At 34.8% G+C, this 21,555-nt stretch overlaps 1 long non-coding RNA gene and 1 pseudogene across 5 annotated transcripts in view; one reads left to right on the top strand and one right to left on the bottom strand.

The window, feature by feature from the left end:
• LOC147583103 (uncharacterized) overlaps window positions 1–21,555 on the top strand; it is a 623,699-nt gene that overhangs the window by 119,892 nt on the left and 482,252 nt on the right. The gene's annotated exons all lie outside the window — the stretch shown is intronic.
• Window positions 5,234–6,256, bottom strand: LOC112867006 (thioredoxin-dependent peroxide reductase, mitochondrial-like; annotated as a pseudogene).

Raw genomic sequence — 21,555 nt, 5'->3', positions numbered from 1 at the left:
GCTGAAGTCGGACGCTTAACCAACTGCGCCACCCAGGCGCCCCAAGGTTTTAGATTTTAAATGCAGATGATTAGATCAAAAATGGAGTGAATATGAGAAAATGCAAATACATTTTTATCATTTACATATACCTCCAATTCTTTTTTTTTCCCATCCCCATGATACCATATGATGCTGTTTTTTTTTTTTTTTTTGTTTTGTTTTTGGGTTTTTTTGTTTGTTTGTTTGTTTGTTTGTTTTGAGTATAGTTGACAATGTTCCATTAGCTTCAGGTGTATAACTTAGTGATTTGGCAAGTTTATACATTATACTATGTTCACCACAAGTATGCCTACCATCTGTCCCATTATATCATTATTATAGTATCATTGATTGTATTCCTCATGCTTTGCTTTTTGTTCCCATGACTCACTAATTCCATAAGTGGAGACCTGTGTCTCCCACTCCCCTTCACCCATATTGCTTAATCCCCTACCCTCTTTTCTGTCTGATAACCCTCAGTTTGTTCTCTGTATTTATACTTATGATTCTGGTTTTTGTTCATTTTTTTTAAGTCTTTGGGGTTTTATTTATTAAAAAATTTTTTTTGAATCTTTATTTATTTTGAGAGAGAGACAGAATGTGAGCAGGGGAGGAGCCGAGAGAGACAGAAACACAGAATCAAAAGCAGGCTCCAGGTCCTGAGCTGTCAGCACAGAGCCTGACATGGGGTTCAAACCCATGAACTCTGAGATCATGACCTGAGCCAAAGTCAGACGTTTAACCGACTGAGCCACCCAAGCGCCCCTGTTCATTCATTTTTTTAAGATTCCATTTATGAGTGGAATCATATGGTATTTGTCTTTCTCTGGCTGACTTACTTCACTTAGCATAATACCAAATAGGTTCACCCATGTTATCTCAGATGGGACAGTCTCATCTTTTTTTATGGCTGTGTAATATTTCCTTATAACTACAGTGCTAATGTAATCATTAAATCTTTTTCTTAAAAGTTGGTATTTCATTTTAAGAATGTTGGGCAACAGATATCCTTACCTCCCCCAAATGATGGTATAAATTCAGGGTTATAAAACCGACACAAATGATTAAAAGATAATTAACATATCAAAGGCTATAAAATCATCAGTGTTAATAATCATGGAAATGTGTCAACATTCTGCCCTGTTAATAACTATGCTTAATAATAATGAGAATATTTTTTGAGTACTTAAAGGGCTAAGCACATTTTTAATTTACATGGATTAATTTATTTAAACCTCATTACAGCCCTAAGAGGTACGTCTTGTCATCTCCCATTTTACAAATGTGCAAATTGAGGCTAGTAAGGGAAATAATCTGCCCTAACTCAAGGTCAGGATATGAACTTGGACATTTTGTTTCCAGCATCTACATTGTTAACTCCTATACAATATAATCTATATACTAAGTGGTTTGAATCATTTGGGGAAAAAAATGCAAGGATTTGAATTTCTGAGAAGAATTGCCCTGTATGACAGCAAGGTAAGTGGAGGAAGCCCTGAAAAATCTCATTCGTATTTTCTATTTAAGAGAACATGAAGAATCTGGCTTACCAGGAAAAAAATATGAAAAATGTTCCTCACTTGTTTTGATAAGCAGGACTAAAGACTGGGACTGGGATGCTACCCAACCTTGCAACAGATGAAACAGGAAGACACAAATAATCTCCTAGGAATAATTGTATTAGCCAATTATTAGGACTGGCAGCAGTAAACAGAGGAATCTGAGCAGAGGAAAATAATTGCACGTCAAACAAAAGTGGTGACCAGTGAACTGACCCTTGATGTAGGAGTTTAAACAAAATAAGACAAGAACAGAGACAGAGTTCCCCACCATAGACTTGGAATCTTCCTTATTCCTTTAGTAGTAGAATGTGTAACATGAGCAGATATTCCAGAAAAGGCATGAAACACCACTCAGGTAACTGAACTGAATTGAAGAAAATTCACTTCCATTATATTTTAGTTTTGTCTTCATTTTTATTCTGGTTAAAAAAAAATTCTGTTCAAGTATGACAAACATGTAGGAAATTACATAAATCAAAAGAACAAAACAATCAAGAAATGACCACAAAGTGAAAAATTTCACGTAACCATTGCATGGATCAAGGGATAAAACATTTGTAGTGTCAAGATGTTTTCCTTAGACTCTCTTTTGACTTCTAACACCATGTATTGGTTTTGCAGATTTTTGTATTTTATATAAATGGAACACGATGCATATATCCTCTTGTTACTTGCATCTTGTACTCATGAAGTTCATTCCTGTTGTTACTTGTAGCAGTAATTCATTCATTGTCATTGTTATATATTGGTTGTGGCAGATTGCTGCAGTGATAGCTCCCAGTAAATCATGCTTGTCTGTGTATATGCCCTCTGTAATGTGCTGTTGGCTTCTTCTGTCAAAAGATGGAGGCTGTTTTTTCACTGTATTGAATCTGGGCTGGCTTTATAAATTCTTTGACTTAGATTTTGGTGGAAATGATATTATGCAACTTCTAGCGCTTCTTATCCCTGAGTACTTGCAGTTTCCTCTCTCGCCTTCTTGTGTCCTTTTATTATCATGCTCTGAAGAAGCCTAAAGTAGCCTACTAAAGATGAAAGGCTCTGTAGGATGACAGAAGAGTAATAGTGAGCCCAGTGATAGCCAGAACCATGTTCCAGAGACCATCTTGCATCTGCATATCTAGGGGAAACATCAGATGACCATAACCACATGAGTGAATCCAGACAGACTGGTCGAAGATACCCCTAGCCAACCTACAGTTTCTGAAAATATTACGTTGTAATTTTAAGTCATTGAGTTTTAGTTTAATTTGTTATGCAGCAACAGATAACTGAGATAGCACAGGTGAAAACATTGCTATTTATTTGTCCATTCTATAATGGACATTTGGATATTTCCAGGTTTTGGCAATTCCAAGTATTTCCACTATGATGTGTTTTAGGAAGCACATGTATGTATTTCTGTTGAATATATATCTAGAAGTACACTTGCTAGTTTGAGTATAAATAGATATTGGATACAGTTTTCCAAAGTGGCTGTATCAATTTTACTCCTATCAGCAATGTAACAGAGTTCCAATTGCTCCATATTCTCATTAATCCTTGGCACTGTCTCTTATTTTCACTTTAGTCATTCTGGTATGTAGTTAGTAGTATCTCACAGTAGATTTAATTTGAATTCTCTAATGACTAAAGAATTTGATCTTTTTCATATGTTTATTGGCCCTTGGGATATCTTTTTAAAAATAAAGTATTTGGTTAAAGTCTGTTACCCATATTATTATTAGATTGTCTTTCTTTTTCTTACTAGTTTTTAGAATTTCTTTATATATTTTGGTTACAAGCCTTTTATCAGTTTCATGTGTTAGGAACATCACTTCCCACATTGTGGCTTGTCTTTTTATTCCTGTAATGGTATCTTTTGAATGTTTGGATCATACCACCACTTAGGCCAACTGAGGTGTTAGCTGAGGGTGAGGGGAATTTAGAATGGATTTTGGAGAAGGGAGAACATATGTGACAATATGGTCCTAAGATCAACTGAGTGATGGGACTGTGGTTCATGCCACAGACCTCCCTCTTTTGGGTTTCTCCTTAGGAAGAGAGGCCTGTGGGAATAGCATAAAAGTTGGACTATGGCAGCAGTGAGATGTGCCTCACAAACCTCCAACCACACAGGGAGTGTGAGTAATGATCTGAAGCACCGTTTTATTGTTTATTGGCCATTTATGTATCTTCCTTTGTGTAGTGTCTATACAGTTCTTTTGCTCATTTAAAACTTGGGTGTCTTTTTTTAATCATGTACACTAGTTGTTTATATATTGTAAATATGAATTCTTTGTTGGATCAATACATAGACACTATTTTTCTCTCAGTCTGTGGTTCTTAATGGTATTTTTTTTGTGGGAAAATGATTTTCATTTTAACGAAGTCCAACTTAACTTTTTCTTTTTATGTTTAATGCTTTTGTATCCTTCTCAATGAATTATAATGCATCACAAGTTCTTGAAAATATTCTCATAAAGGCTTTAGAGTAGACTGCATGTTAAAGCAATGTACACCATATCTTCACAAATTAACTTTTGTATATAACATTAGATTAAGTATAAAGGTTCTCTCAGATATGTAGTTGTTTCACAATAATTTATTGAAAAAGCCACCGCCAACCACTGAATTGTATTGGTCAAAAGGAATTGATCATATGTATTATGTGGTATTTTTATCTCTCTTTTTCCTTGATCTGTATATTTTCTTTTGCATCAATACCAAACTGTCCTATTTACTGTAGCTTTATAGTCAATCTTAAATGTGATGCTGTAAGTCCTCTAACTTTGTTCTTCTTCAAAATTTTCTTAGATTCTCTAGATCCCTTATATTACCATGTGATTTTCAGAATCAGCTTTTCAAGTTCCATAAAAAAGTATACTAGGAATTTTATTGGGATTTCGTTGAATCTTTTTTTCTTTTAAAATATGTTTATTATGTACTTTACATTGAGCACTTCAGAAAAGAAAATAATTACAATGATTTCAAAATACAATTCCTGGATTCAATAAATATTTTTTATGATTACATCCAATCAATATCTAGAATTGTATGTAGACCCTAAGACAATTAACAAGTAAAATAGCTATATTAATCTCAGGGATGAGAAACATGCATGATCACTTAAGTCACTTTATCACCCTGTTTTTTTAGAAAAACATGATTCACATTTGTTTCAAGTACATGTACATCCATTGTAAGAGTTAAATTAGACTGCTGATGTTAACACCTTAAAATTATGATCTTTGTTATCTTAAAAGAAAATTCAGTTCAGTACAAAGAAATTCAGGAAGAAAATTTCAGGACCCTTGATCAGAAGCTTTTGATGGTTGTTGTACTACTCTGGTATACATAAAAGTTTAAGTTAGACTAATAAAGAAGAGTGTTTCCTCTTCCCATTAAAGATACAATCCAAGAAATAGGTAAACTAGCATTCCATAAACTAGCTAGCCCTCCAGAAGTTACTAAGAAAAGACTCTTGATGTATATGAGTACATTTAAAAGCCTTAGCCAATGTTACAAAAACAAAACATTTAGCATATTATTTATGAGCACAAGCATAATTGCTTTCTGTCTTCTATAAATAACCATCTTTCAAATGCTAAAAGTGAGTTCCAACTGTGGTTCTTTTCTGATGTGAGAAGCTACAGGTATGCATGAGATGATTACTGATTTACTTTCTCAAAGTATTCTTTGGAGGCAATTGGGTTTGGCTTGATTGTAGGAGAATACAGTGTCTAGTTTTCAGGGCAGATTTCTTCATTGGGTTTCCACAAACTGAAATGGCTTTACCAAGTGGAGGGTCTCCTCTGCATTTTGGCCCACTGAGAAATCATTGATGCTCAGATACTTGACGACTTTACTGGGGTCAGTTATGAAGAGATAGATGTCTTAAAGCAACATCAGGGACTTATAACAGTACACTGTAGTCTCAGGAAATCTGTTTAGTCAAATCTGACAAGAGTGTGATGTTCATGTTGCTCAAACTGCCATTCTTCCTTGGTGTGTTTATCCAGGCAAGATAGGTGAAGTGGGAATCTTGAAACTGCAGCAACTTCACAGTTTATATCATGAAATTCGTTGGCTTTGTCACTAACAGCATCAATTTCTGTAGGACAAACAAAAGTGAAATCCGAAGGATAGAAGAATAGCGCCAATATTTCCCCTTAAAGTCATCAAGCCTTAGGTCTTGGAACTCTCTGTTTACAACTGCAATACCCTTTGGGGCGCCTGGGTGGCGCAGTCGGTTAAGCGTCCGACTTCAGCCAGGTCACGATCTCGCGGTCCGTGAGTTCGAGCCCCGCGTCAGGCTCTGGGCTGATGGCTCGGAGCCTGGAGCCTGTTTCCGATTCTGTGTCTCCCTCTCTCTCTGCCCCTCCCCCGTTCATGCTCTGTCTCTCTCTGTCCCAAAAATAAATAAACGTTGAAAAAAAAAATTAAAAAAATAAAAAAACAACTGCAATACTCTTTAAATAGGGTGTGTGCTACGTGCTGGCAAGGGCATAGTATGAGGAACTGGTGCCAAGAGCGAACTTTACTTGACCAGAACCAAATCATAACACATTTGTCAAGCATGTTCTTCAGGAAACAGCAGGTCTAAGGCTGCAGAGGCATAGATGCCCCCAAGGAATAGCACTCACATGTTGGGTAATCCAAGCCTGGAGAAACCTTCCCACTTTGGCTGCCATCTTCAATGCACACTGGTTTTGTGAGGCAGACTGGGATTTCATTGATAAATTTGGGGGAGAATTGACCTCTGAACAATTGAATACTTAAGTACATTTACATGATAATTGTGTACTCCAGTCTTAGAGGTAACATTGACACAGCAGAAACACAACTCAAGGTTACAGGGTGAAAAGAATTACCATTGATAAAGAACAGAACAGGGTGAAAAGAATTACCATTGATAAAGAAGTGGTTGTCACCTGAAAGAAGATGATACACATGAAAATTAGAAAACAAACAAACACAAATACAGCATGTAGCAAATGAAATACTTAAGTAGAGAATGGAGCTAGTGGTAATAGAATCAACATTCAAATTCATAGTTCAGTATTTACTAAATTAAAGCAAATCAGTAAGGCTAATTATGTTTTAGGAAAAACTAACAGAGGATAACCACATTAAGATAAGATTTAGGGAAGTTGGGGCGCCTGGGTGGCACAGTCGGTTAAGCATCCTACTTCAGCCAGGTCACGATCTCGCGGTCCGTGAGTTCGAGCCCCGCCTCGGGCTCTGGGCTGATGGCTCAGAGCCTGGAGCCTGTTTCCGATTCTGTGTCTCCCTCTCTCTCTGCCCCTCCCCCGTTCATGCTCTGTCTCTCTCTGTCCCAAAAATAAATAAAAAAAAAAAAGTTGGGGAAAAAAAAAAAAGATTTAGGGAAGTTACTGAATTTCAAAGACAAGGAATAGTATATAAGATTTCTGGTCAATACGGTATGTTAAACTGATATAGAAAATCATACTCCTATCTGAAACACATGTTGATAAATTTAACAATAAACTTTCAAAAATACATGTCAATTCTTGAAAGTACGTGGAAAGGCCCTAAGAACTAGAAATAAAGAAATACTGTAAAGCCATAATTGCAAGTGAGGGAGGCTGAAGCTAATGGTTTTAGAACTGGACATGTGTTACTGCTGCTAAGGTTCCAAGATCTAGACTCAAATCAGAGATGAAATCTAAGCCTGTGCCTTGTAGGGAGCTTTCTACATAAAGCTTAGAACCATCAAATGTTGTCTAGTCCTTGAAATAGAGGCTAGAAAAACTACTCACAGACTGGGAGGTGCCCTAGCAATCTGAGTCATTCTAAAAATAAACATAGTAAATCCACATATGTAAAAGAGTCTCATATTAGTCAAAACACACTATGTAGATATATTTCATTTATAAATAGACACAAAACATTGTATCATGACCCAGAAAGGTAAAATATATTTCTGGAAAAATGTACCATAAAATATTAGTCAAGTAAATGCTTATTGATTAATAAACAAAAAATATTTAACATGCAAAGCATTTAATAGGAATGAAAAGGGATGCAAGATAGATATAAAAGGAATATTCCACCAAGAAGCAATAAAATTAAAACTTTTATAACATTACCTCAAAACATTTAAAGCATATTTAAATATTAAATAAAGAGTGAAGGTGATCAAAAGGTACACACTTCTAATCATTAGATAAATAAGTCCTGGGGATGTAATATACAGCAAGGTGACTATAATTTACAATACTGTATTCTATATTTGAAAGTTGCTAAGAGGGTAGGTCTTAAAAGTTCTTATCACAAGAAAAAAATTTTGTAGAAATAATATTTAAAGCAAAAATGGACACAGTTGTAATTAAAATTTGACTAACCTATAGTTACAGCAGGAAATATGCATATGCCTTTTTTAGTAACTAATAAATAGACAAAATGTTTTCAAGGATACAGGTTTGAACAGTTCAGTTACCACGTTTTATCTAATAGATATGAGATATGTGTGAGACCTGATACATATAGTTCCTGACCATAGCAAATAGAGAAGCCACATTCTTTTCAAGTACTGAGAGATTAATGTTTTCTATTATGTTAAAATGTTTCAAAAGTGATAGATTTTAAAAACAAAATGTTGTATATACAAAGTATAGAACAAGACAATATATATTAATAAAAATCAGACAGTGCAAACTTAGTATACATATAAACATATGTAATAAAATGTAGAAACCCAGATGAGCTGGTTGGTGGTTGTCTCTGAGAAGAGAGGTAGCAGAATGAGACCTCGGAGATGTATTAAGGGGACTTAAAGTCTGGAATGATTAGTTTATTAATAATAATTTAAAAAAGACCTAAAGCAAACATAGTAAAATTTTTTTAGCATATTGTTGATCCTGGATTGCAGTTACATTGGTATTTGCTATACTGTAATTTTCTGTATGTTTGGATACATCATAATATTTAAAAGGAGTGACTATAATCTTCTAGAAGAATTGATTGGTAGATAAGAACTTGCTTTTGGGATGATATGTCTTAAATCTTATCTTGATATATTCATATAAGCTTGATATTATGAACTCTGATAAAATGCAATGTCAAGAAGATCTTTATAAATTAGCAGCAGAGTTTTAACAAATTTCTTGGAATTTGTCTAAGAGAGTGCCTTAGAGTTACAACAGTTCAGGGGTATTTATTAAAATACTATAAATTCTGCCTTCCCATCACTAACATTGGAACTGATCACTTTCAGTGGATTTCAATAAACCTCAAATATTACAGAGTTGTTCTAAGAATTAATGGCAGTAATGTATGCCAGGCATATAATATAAATCAACAACAAAATTATGCCATAAAGATGCAGTATCCAAGCAGAAGATAAACGTCAGTCAAAAGTATTAGGAAAAAAAAAATCAAGGTGGCTTCAGTATTTTCTTGGGAGCATTAGATACCAGTAGTCAACCAAGCAATACACAAAGAGTCCTATGGGTAAGCTATGTGACCCCAATATTTCATATCAGCTATGTTTTCATTTATGTATGAAGGCAACCTAAAAATAAACTTAAATATGCAAGGGATCCTAAAATATATGATCTGTGTGTTCTTTCTAAGTAACTTACCTGAACAAGGAAAACTTCATCAAAAAAAGAATAACTCTGTTTTGTTTAATGTTCTGTGTATTGTGTTTATTTTGCCCAACATTGATATTGCTGTATTTGTTCTGTTTTTATTTGTGTAAATATCATTTTCCTTTGCCTACCCTTTTATACTAAAGCTATAAATTACATTGTTTTATATCATCTTGGATACAGTATGTGATTGGAACTTATTTCTTTTACCTCTTTCAATTTAGGAGTCAATTTATTTTAGAACATGGTTTTTATCTCTCTTAACTTCTATGATACATATTTGGACTTAATTCTCTTGTATCAGTGTTTATTTATGTATGATCCTATTTTTGGTTTTCTTGCTGTGTTTTGTTTCCTTTCTGTTGATATATGATATCTCTTTCCTTTATGCCTCCTCCCAAGTCCTTCATCATATCTCAGTAACTTGAAAATATATACTGCAGCATATTTTTAGGTCTATTAGTAATTATCTCCATTAATTTAAATATTCTTATATTACAGCTTGAGAAATGAAATGGCATATATTGATCGCCCTCATATAAAAGATGAAGAATTAGCAAATGTCTATTTTTGTTCTTCTCACCATTTTGTTAGCATATAGTTAGTCTCTTTATATAGCTTTTGTTTAAATATGATAACAATTGCATTCTTGTTTGTAGAGAGCTGTATTACATCAGTAATGTAAGCCCACAGAGCAAGAAGATTTAAAAAGTAGACAATGACTTGAACAGTTATAAATATACTAATTAATAGAATATTCCATATTTAGTGCCTTTCAGACAGAAACCAACTAGTTTTGGGGCACCTGGATGTCTCAGTAGGTTATATCTGACTCTTAGTTTTGACCCAAGTCATGATCTCACTATTGGTGGGATTGAGACCTGTATTGGCTCCATGCTGTCTGTGGAGCCTCCTTGGGATTCATCTCTCTCTCACTCTCTGTCTCTCTCTCCTTCTCTATTCCTTCCTGTTCTCTCTCTGTCTTTCTCAAAATCTAAATAAACTTAAAAAAACCCCAGAAACCAGCTATTTTATGGGCTATGAAACATTTACAAAAATGACCATACATTAGGTCGCAAAGAAAACCTTAATAAATACTTTAGAGTGGAAGGAATGCAATGATGTCTTTTGATCACAGTGTAATAAAAATTAGAAGTCCATAATAAAAAGAAAAGTCCATGACCAAAAAAGGAATAAACAGTGAAATAATTTTTAAATATTGAAAAAGGAAATAACATTTACAAAAATAAATATATCAGACATTTAGAAAACTAAATAAATATAAATTTTTAAAAACTTCTTAAACTTGTAAGTAAAATAAATGTAAATTATGATATCTAGAAATTAATGATAAGAGCACTATTTATCATAACATGAGATTTCTACAAAGTTATACTTGAAGTATTTATAACTTTTGACATCTTCAATATATAAAAAATGAGTGAAAACAATGAATTAAGCATCCAATTTTAGAAGTTAAAAATGAACAAAATAAATCTTTTTTAAATTTTTTAATGTTTATTTTTGAGAGAGAGAGAGAAAGAGAGAGAATGAGTGGGGGAGTGCCAGAGAGAGACGGAGACACAGAATATGAAGCAGGCTCCAGGCCCCAAGTTCCAAGCACTAGCACAGAGCCCAAAGCGGGGCTTGAACTCTCGAACCATGAGATCATGATCTGAGCCAAAGTTGGATGCCTAACCAACTGAACTACCCAGGTGCCCCAAGGGCAAAATAAATCTAAGGAAAGCAGTAGGAAAAAGTCAAGGATAAATGCAGAAATCAATGAATTAAAACTGAGGAAAGTAGGATAAAATATTAAGTAAAAAGAGAAGGAGATTTTTTTATTAGGTAGAAAAAGGTAAGTTGATAAAATTAATATTAATACACTAGGCACAGATCTGGTTTAAAAAAATGGAATATGACAAATGAACAGTTCACCAGATTAATTACCTTTAGAGTTAAACAACAACCAAAAAAAAAAACACCACAAATGTACATATGTAGAAACTGATAAGGAAAAATAACTATAGATAAAGAGGAAATGATAAGATTTATAAAATAAAATTTTCAATTGTATAATAATAACTGAAAATGTTAATAAAATATACAAAGATAAGGAAAAATAAAAATACCAAGATTGGTTCAAGAAAAGAAAGAAGTGACAAATATATAAATAATCATAGACAGTTGAGAACATTTTCTAAAACTATACCTTAGAAATAACAGACTGAGATGAGTTTATAGGTGATTTATTTTAAATCTTCAAAGAAGAGATAACTGATAATTAATCTTTTGCAAGTATTGTGGAAGAAAAAAACCTTCTGATGTGTTTTTAAAAATCATCATAATATTGGTAGTTATATTTATTTGACTATGATAATCCAAAAAAAGAAAACTAGGCCTGGTTCTAATTTCACTTGGGAATATTAATGTGAAAAATCTTAAGGTGTTATCGAATAGAACACAGTAGTATATTGGAATATACGCCATTACCAAGACCCTTCATGCTATTAATGCACGTGTGGCTCAATATTAGGAAGTCTACTACTGCAATACACTCTAATAAGAGGTGAAGGCATAATTAGTTTGATAGCCATCCAAAATAGCACTTGATAATATTCAAGGTCTACTTCTAATAAAAACTCTTAGTAACCTAAGAATAGAGGAAAACTCCCTTAATAGCTAAGGAGCATCAGAAACCAGCAGGACACATATATAACAGTGGACTCCAAGAAGTAATTTCTGTAAAATCAGGAAAAAGACTAGTTGGAATCTGGTTTACTACTAAGAAACACCCTAAATCCTCTGGTAATAATTAGGGTTAGAGGAAACATCAGTATGCATGTCTAAAGAAGGAACAAGGGTTCTACAGGAGCTAGTATCAAATGAACATTTCTGAGGTCAGTTTTTGAGAAGCAGCTAGAAGAAAATTTGCCTGAACCCCTTACAAACAGTAGCAAATCTCTATAATCCAGAATGATGAAAGTTTCTGCATCACTCAGATTTTCAGCAGGTAACTCCAAATTCCTAAACTCAGTAATCACTGCCTGAAATTCCACTACCTGGAGATCTGTTGAAGTTAACAAGCATTTATGCATATACTTAGGGGGCACAGGTGTCACTAACTCCTAATCACTAACATTACAGCAATGAGTCTTTCAATAAGTTATCACATCACTGACACCTTAAAGGAAGGTGATAGTGGTAGTTCATATTTATTGAGTGCCTATCCATGTGCCAGGCACTGTTCTGATGATATATGTATCATCTCGTTTAATCCTCACAATAACCATGCTACATATGGAGAAACAGAGGCTCAGTGATGAGCCTAACTCACATAGCTAGTAAATGGTGGGGCTGTGATTCAAAATCAAGCAGCTGAGTGCCCAATCTGCTACACATGTACAATGCTGCACTGCTCTGGTCTTTAGAAGGTAGATGTTCCATGTTGGGTTTTTCACTCTCCAACTAAATTGATTCAAAAAATATACTGAAAGTCATCTACACATGGCATCTTGAATCCTCTGTAGTTGATAACCACATGAATATGACACTTTCCTTGCCCTCAGGAGACTTAATCTGTAGTAGAGGAGATAAACACGTGAATAACCATTTACACTTCAAAGGTGAATATAAGGTACTTGGCTATGGTTGTGGGTAGGTCAAGGCTCCTCAGATAACATGCAGGGATGTGGAAGCAAAGGACCTTCTTTGGAGCAGCCATGCTTTTGGAATTGTGTATTTTCCCTCGATGGACATGATATTCTCTGAAGTATATGGTGAGTTCTGAACTTTTAATCTGTTTTGAGTGCATATCATAAAAAAGGCAAAGGGACTCGTCCCGCCGCCCCCCGGCATTTTATTATTTCTTTTGCCAAGGGAAAGACTTTGGGAGAAACTTAGTTAATAATAAATAAATATGACTAAGTAACATGCAACTTCTGACCCTCTACTCTTTCAAAGAATGAAATGAGCAATATCATCATAAAAAAGAAAGACTCCTTAATTTATTCTCTGATTTGGATAATCTAGGAGCAAACCTTGATAGTCATAGATAGGAGGGTGAGAGAAATCAGTCCTGCTAGAATCGCTCTTTCAGTTGTCAGCACATTTTAATGAAATGCCAGTCTTTTCATGCCAAATCCTGAAGGAAACCTCTGGGTACTGATTGATGAAATGATTTCACTCCCAAATGGAGTCTAAACTAAAATAAAGCCTCTCCCATTTTGCAGAGCACAGCACTCTACAAGTTCAAAAGGTAAGACATACTTTTAGTATGTATAAACTGTGGAGTACATTTGAAAATAAAATTTTTAATTATGTTTGACATCTCAGGCCCAGTGCTGTCATCCGGTAGGAAAGTAACATCTGTTTTGACATCTCTAGTGGTAGAGACTTTAAATCAGTTTTCATATTACTTATCTGCTGGCTAATCAGAATGGATGTGGCATTCCAACCAACTCATTCACGGGGAAGAAAAAAGATATGCAGAGAAGTAAGGCTGCATTCAAACAGGATGAATTTAAATGAAAAATCTAAACTCCTTTGAATATATTATATCTAAGTTTTAATTCAGTGCAAAATTTGAAAATGTTCATTTAATCCTAAAAGTACAGAGTTGTTTTTTTTTTTTTTCTTATTTCTGATACATACTTTTTGTTTTGACTTAAAACTAATAGAATATTGGGTTGCTTGGGTGGCTCAGTTGGTTAATGTCCAATTTGGGCTCAGGTTATGGTCTCATGGTCCGTGAGTTTGAGCTCTGTGGTCGAGCTCTGTGCTGTCAGCTCAGAGCCTGGAGCTTGCTTTGGATTCTATGTCTACCTCTCCCTTTGCCCCTCTCCCACTCAAGCTCTGTCTCTCTCTGTCTTTCAATGAATAAACGTTAAAAAAATTTTTTAAAATCTAATAGAATATTAAAGCATATTTTATTTCTCAGACCATTTGGTTTGATCTCAAGTTCAAGGTTTTAACTGGAGAAAGTTGATTTGCTATTTTCAATAAGAAGTACTTTTAAAATGGCTGATACAGATTTTTTTTTATGTTTTGTGTTTCACATTGCAAGTATTAGAAAGACATCATGTTATATTGTTTCTTTGATCATATATATATAGTCTTAACATCTGCTAATTCATCATGTTTTAGATTTGAAAGCATGGTGAAGAAAAACAGCTCCCTTTAGGAGTCGTTAATTCCATATCTTTCATACTTGTGGAACTTTCTTAAAGATATACTAAGATAATTTTAGGTGTCTCTTTTGAATTAAAATAAAAGAGATCTCTACTTGAATAACTCAGTATTTCCCTTATAACTGTATTGTTGGGGTAAAAATCATGTTGCCTCAATTCTCTTTTTCTTTTTATATATGTAGGCACAAAATTCATATTTCTGCTTAAGCCCCTACCTATGAATTATAAACTGACTGGTTGGGTTACTAAAGACATAACACCAAATTATTCCAACCGGCCAACTCAGTTAAGCAATTTTGTTAGTGTAGATGCAGCTTTAGTTTAGAGAGAAGCTGGAAGAAACTTACAGATGATTTTATTAGTAAACGTGTGGGAGGATAATCCTTTAAACAGATTAATACTAAAAGGGAGTTGCATGTTCTTCAAAGAAAAAGGCAGAATTTAAACTGAGGAAACTAAAAATAATGGAAATAATTTTCACATTAAATATACATTTACTGGAAAATATATTTGAATGAGTAAAGATATGCCATGTTTTAAGATCTAATTTGGTAAACAACAAGCAAGAAGATAAAAAATAATTGTCAGTCACTGTTAATAATAAAAGAAAGGTTTAATAGCTTTGCTTTGAGTATGTTTATAGGATGCAGTGGTGAACACAGTACAGACCTCCTTTTTATTAAGTATTAATAATGCTTAGATGAGCCTGCACTATTTTTTTAAAGTTTATTTATTTATTTGGAGAGAGTGAGAGTGGGAGAGTGGGAAAGGGGAAGAGAGAGAGGGAGAGGGGGAGAGAGAGCGAGAAAGAATCCCAAGCAGGTTCCATGCTGTCAGTGTAGAGCTTGACGCGGGGCTCAATCCCACGAACCATGAGATTGTGACCTGAATTGAGATCGAGAGTCAGATACTCAACTGAGTGAGCCACCCAAGCACTCGAGACTGCACAATTTTAATTTTTTAGCAGTTTTTTAAAGTTAAAAAAATTTTTTTTCCATATAATTTTTAATTTAAACCCATGTTAGTTAACATATAGGGTAATAATGACTTCAGGAGTAGAATTTAGTGATTTATCACTTACATATAACACACAGTGCTCATCCCAACAAGTGCCCTCCTTAATGCTTATCACCCATTTAGCCCATCCTCCCACCCAATGCACCTCCAGTAACCCTCAGTTTATTCTCTGTGTTTAATTAAGAGTCTCTTATTGTTTGCTTCTCTCTCTGTTTCCATCTTATTTTTCCTTCCTTTTCCCTATGTTCATCTGTTTTGTTTCTTAAATTCCACATATGAATGAAATCATTTAAAATTTGTCTTTCTCTGACTGACTTATTCCACTTAGCATAATACATTCTCGTCCCATCCACGTTGTTGCAAATGACAAGATTTCATTCTTTTTGAATTCTGAGTAATATTCCATTGCATATATATACCATATCTTTATCCATTCATCATTCGATGGACATTTGGGCTCTTTCCATAATTTGCTGTTGTCAATAGTGCTGCTGTAAACCTTGGGGTACATGTACTCCTTCAAATCAGCATTTTTGTATCCTTTGGGTAAATACCTAGTAGTGCAATTGCTGAGTCATAGGGTAATGCTAAAGTGAAGGTCAATAATGATGGTATTTTGACAAATCAGATCATAATTTCTAATAGGTTAAAATAGAGACATGGTCAAGACTTTCTTTTTAATTTATACTTATGCCATAGTTGAATGAGTTGTAAATGTAATTCCTTCCTTCTCTGTTATCGCTACATCATAGAATTCCATATTGTTTCTTCAAAGTACATAACATATTATATACTCATCATAATTGCATAAATTACTATAAATGTTTTATATCTCACTAGACCTATATTACATGCACATTCCCATAGGAAATTGTCTCCTCCAAAAATTATTTAGAATTCAAAACTATATCAAAAGAATCTTATTTTTAAATTATTGGTTATTTTTCTTGTTAAATATAAAATATTTGTTGATTTAAGGAATAGAAAAACTAACATTCTCCTATATACTATCTGGGAGTACCACAGATAAACTTTGAACCAAGAAATCCTTTTTGGTAGACATCACACAAGAGCCCTGCTCTAGTAAGATATTTAATTTAGTGTGCAATCATCTTATCTTGGAAGATACACTAGGAAGTTACATTTGTGGAAGCTAGACATTTTGTGGATCTTTTTTAAAGTGATTTTTTTTTCATGGCTAAGGCGATAGACCTTCTTAAACAGTTTTTACCATGTTTGAGAAATGGTTCTTCCCATTTGAAAAAATTATCTTCATCTTGGAGTTCAAGTGGGACAAAAGTGAGGACCAAGAGGAAAAAAAACATTAAGAGTGAGACTTAGGTAGGAAGGAAGGAAGGTTGGAAGGAAGGAAAGAAGAAAGGGAGGTAGGAAGAAAGACTTTTCTACACTTCTTTTCTCTCCCCTTGCCATTTGAGTGGTAGGTTTTGGAGAGTCAGAGTTTTGGAGAGACAAAGGTATGATGATGCCTAACAGGATGGACATAGAAAAGGATATTTAGGCCAATTTTTGGTTTAAGCTTTGTGAGAAAAGACCCGAGTGGTGGTGTCCTCAAGATCTTGGGTAAGAAAAAAAATTTAGCTTTTCAGATAGGGTAACTTGAAGACATTTGGGTATAAAATCCTAATTAGCATTTTCATGGATGGAGGCCGATGGAGAATTTGAGGATCTGGAGAAGGGATCCATTTTATGCTGTGGTATTGGCGAACAAGTGTATTGAGGGCAAAAAGTGCTGGAGTAATGTATAGCATCTAGTATTCACAGAGACTCAATATTGCTTTTGAGGTTTACATTGGCATATTTCTCCTCAAGTGGTTGTGGAAGTAGATAGTATTCTAGTAATACTTGATTTAAATTAATTAAAATAGAAGCAAGCAAACTGTCACTCTCATGTATAGTAAAGTATAAATCCTAAGTTTTGGGCACATTTTAGTCATTCACATGTCTCTTCATTAAAAAAGATACCCTATCTCTAATTTGATTTCAACATGCTATTTTATTTAGCAGGAAAATAGAGATTATGTCTCTCTTCTCAAAATTTTGGTATTTTGATTATAAAAGAGAACTAGGCTAACATTTGTAGCTTAAAAGAAAGGTCAACAGTCTAATTATGCCTTCAATGTAATTTCACATTCTAAGTGAAGCAATTAATATTCTCTTTTCTATTTTTTAAGATATTTCTCTTTTAGGATACATGATTATGTAATTTGGAACAAGTGGCATTTGTAATTTTGCATTAATTTATGTCATTTTACACCATAATATGCATTTGTACTTTATCAGCTGTATTTGAAATAAATAATATCACAATACTTTAGAGTTTTCTAAGATTTTTTTCGTGTACGTATTGTTTGATGTATTCTTTTCTGATTCAGTGACGTTTTGTTGTATTTGAATATGATGAGGTAGAATTAGGACTATTGCACTCTGTACAAATAATTGTTATAATTAACAGTTAATAAATTAACTTGATCAATAAATAGGCAAAAGCAGGCTTAAACCTTCATTCTGACCCTTGAATCATGTGCTTTTCTTACTGATTGGATTTGACAGATATATATTTTTTAATTTATAGGTATTTATTTGCCTTTTTGTCCTTTTTTTTTCCAGTATATGAAATTTATTGTCAAATTGGTTTCCATACAACACCCAGTGCTCATCCCAACAGGTGCCCTCCTCAATACCCATCACCCACCCTCCCCTCCCTCCCACCCCCCATCAACCCTCAGTTTGTTCTCAGTTTTTAAGAGTCTCTTATGCTTTGGCTCTCTCCCACTCTAACCTCTTTTTTTTTTTTTTTTTCTTCCCCTCCCCCATGGGTTTCTCTTAAGTTTCTCAGGATCCACATAAGAGTGAAACCATATGGTATCTGTCTTTCTCTGTATGGCTTATTTCACTTAGCATCACACTCTCCAGTTCCATCCACGTTGCTACAAAGGGCCATATTTCGTTCTTTCTCATTGCCATGTAGTACTCCATTGTGTATATAAACCACAATTTCTTTATCCATTCATCAGTTGATGGACATTTAGGCTCTTTCCACAAATTGGCTATTGCTGAGAGTGCTGCTATAAACATTGGGGTACAAGTGCCCCTGTGCATCAGCACTCCTGTATCCCTTGGGTAAATTCCTAGCAGTGCTATTGCTGGGTCATAGGGTAGGTCTATTTTTCATTTTTTGAGGAACTTCCACACTGTTTTCCAGAGCGGCTGCACCAGTTTTCATTCCCACCAACAGTGCAAGAGGGTTCCCGTTTCTCCACATCCTCTCCAGCATCTATAGTCTCCTGATTTGTTCATTGTGGCGACTCTGACTGGCGTGAGGTGATATCTGAGTGTGGTTTTGATTTGTATTTCCCTGATGATGAGCGACGTTGAGCATCTTTTCATGTGCCTGTTGGCCATCCGGATGTCTTCTTTAGAGAAGTGTCTCTTCATGTTTTCTGCCCATTTCTTCACTGGGTTATTTGTTTTTCAGGTGTGGAGTTTGGTGAGCTCTTTATAGATTTTGGATACTAGCCCTTTGTCCGATATGTCATTTGCAAATATCTTTTCCCATTCCGTTGGTTGCCTTTTAGTTTTGTTGGTTGTTCCTTTTGCTGTGCAGAAGCTTGTTATCTTCATAAGGTCCCAGTAATTCATTTTTGCTTTTAATTCCCTTGCCTTTGGGGATGTGTCGAGTAAGAGATTGCTACGGCTGAGGTCAGAGAGGTCTTTTCCTGCTTTCTCCTCTAGGGTTTTGATGGTTTCCTGCCTCATATTCAGGTCCTTTATCCATTTTGAGTTTATTTTTGTGAATGGTGTGAGAAAGTGGTCTAGTTTCAACCTTCTGCATGTTGCTGTCCAGTTCTCCCAGCACCCTTTGTTAAAGAGACTGTCTTTTTTCCATTGGATGTTCTTTCCTGCTTTGTCAAAGATGAGTTGGCCATACGTTTGTGGGTCTAGTTCTGGGGTTTCTATTCTATTCCATTGGTCTATGTGTCTGTTTTTGTGCCAATACCATGCTGTCTTGATGATGACAGCTTTGTAGTAGAGGCTAAAGTCTGGGATTGTGATGCCTCCTGCTTTGGTCTTCTTCTTCAAAATTACTTTGGCTATTCGGGGCCTTTTGTGGTTCCATATGAATTTTAGAATTGCTTGTTCTAGCTTCAAGAAGAATGCTGGTGCAATTTTGATTGGGATTGCATTGGATGTGTAGATAGCTTTGGGTAGTATTGACATTTTGACAATATTTATTCTTCCAATCCATGATCAGGGAATGTCTTTCCATTTCTTTATATCTTCTTCAATTACCTTCATAAGCTTTCTATAGTTTTCAGCATACAGATCTTTTACATCTTTGGTTAGATTTATTCCTAGGTATTTTATGCTTCTTGGTGCAATTGTGAATGGGATCAGTTTCTTTATTTGTCTTTCTGTTGCTTCATTATTAGTGTATAAGAATGCAACTGATTTCTGTACATTGATTTTGTATCCTGCAACTTTGCTGAATTCATGTATCAGTTCTAGTAGACTTTTGGTGGAGTCTATCGGATTTTCCATGTATAATATCATGTCATCTGCAAAAAGCGAAAGCTTGACTTCATCTTTGCCAATTTTGATGCCTTTGATTTCCTTTTGTTGTCTGATTGCTGATGCTAGAACTTCCAACACTATGTTAAACAACAGCGGTGAGAGTGGGCATCCCTGTCGTGTTCCTGATCTCAGGGAAAAAGCTCTCAGTTTTTCCCCATTGAGGATGATGTTAGCTGTGGGCTTTTCATAAATGGCTTTTATGATGTTTAAGTATGTTCCTTCTATCCCAACTTTCTCAAGGGTTTTTATTAAGAAAGTGTGCTGGATTTTTGTCAAAGGCCTTTTCTGCATCAATTGACAGGATCATATGGTTCTTATCTTTTCTTTTATTAATGTGATGTATCACGTTGATTGATTGGCGAATGTTGAACCAGCCCTGCATCCCAGGAATGAATCCCACTTGATCACGGTGAATACTTCTTTTTATATGCTGTTGAATTCGATTTGCTAGTATCTTATTGAGAATTTTTGCATCCTTATTCATCAGGGATATTGGCCTGTAGTTCTCTTTTTTTACTGGGTCTCTGTCTGGTTTAGGAATCAAAGTAATACTGGCTTCATAGAATGAGTCTGGAAGTTTTCCTTCCCTTTCTATTTCTTGGAATAGCTTGAGAAGGATAGGTATTATCTCTGCTGTAAACGTCTGGTAGAACTCCCCTGGGAAGCCATCTGGTCCTGGACTCTTATTTGTTGGGAGATTTTTGATAACCGATTCAGTTTCTTCGCTGGTTATGGGTCTGTTCAAGCTTTCTATTTCCTCCTGATTGAGTTTTGGAAGCGTGTGGGTGTTTAGGAATTTGTCCATTTCTTCCAGGTTGTCCAATTTGTTGGCATATAATTTTTCATAGTATTCCCTGATAATTGCTTGTATTTCTGAGGGATTGGTTGTCATAATTCCATTTTCATTCATGATTTTATCTATTTGGGTCATCTCCCTTTTCTTTTTGAGAAGCCTGGCTAGAGGTTTGTCAATTTTGTTTATTTTTTCAAAAAACCAACTCTTGGTTTCGTTGATCTGCTCTACAGTTTTTTTAGATTCTATACTGTTTATTTCTGCTCTGATCTTTATTATTTCTCTTCTTCTGCTGGGTTTAGGCTACCTTTGCTGTTCTGCTTCTATTTCCTTTAGGTGTGCTGTTAGATTTTGTATTTGGGATTTTTCTTGTTTTTTGAGATAGGCCTGGATTGCAATGTATTTTCCTCTCAGGACTGCCTTCTCTGTGTCCCAAAGCGTTTGGATTGTTGTATTTTCATTTTCGTTTGTTTCCATATATTTTTAAATTTCTTCTCTAATTGTCTGTTGACCCACTCATTCTTTAGTAGGGTGTTCTTTAACCTCCATGCTTTTGGAGGTTTTCCAGACTTTTTCTTTGGTTGATTTCAAGCTTCATGGCATTGTGGTCTGAAAGTATGCATGGTATAATTTCAATTCTTGTATACTTATGAAGGGCTGTTTTGTGACCCAGTATATGATCTATCTTGGAGAATGTTCCATGTGCACCCGAGAAGAAAGTATATTCTGTTGCTTTGGGATGCAGAGTTCTAAATATATCTGTCAAGGCCATCTGATCCAATGTG

This window comes from Puma concolor, chromosome A2 (genome assembly GCF_028749965.1).
Source record: "Puma concolor isolate L17-30 chromosome A2, mPumCon1.1.hap2, whole genome shotgun sequence".
NCBI lineage: Eukaryota > Metazoa > Chordata > Mammalia > Carnivora > Felidae > Puma > Puma concolor.
The sequence above is the reverse complement of the archived record's forward strand: the minus strand, read 5'-3'. Positions and strand labels throughout refer to the sequence as shown.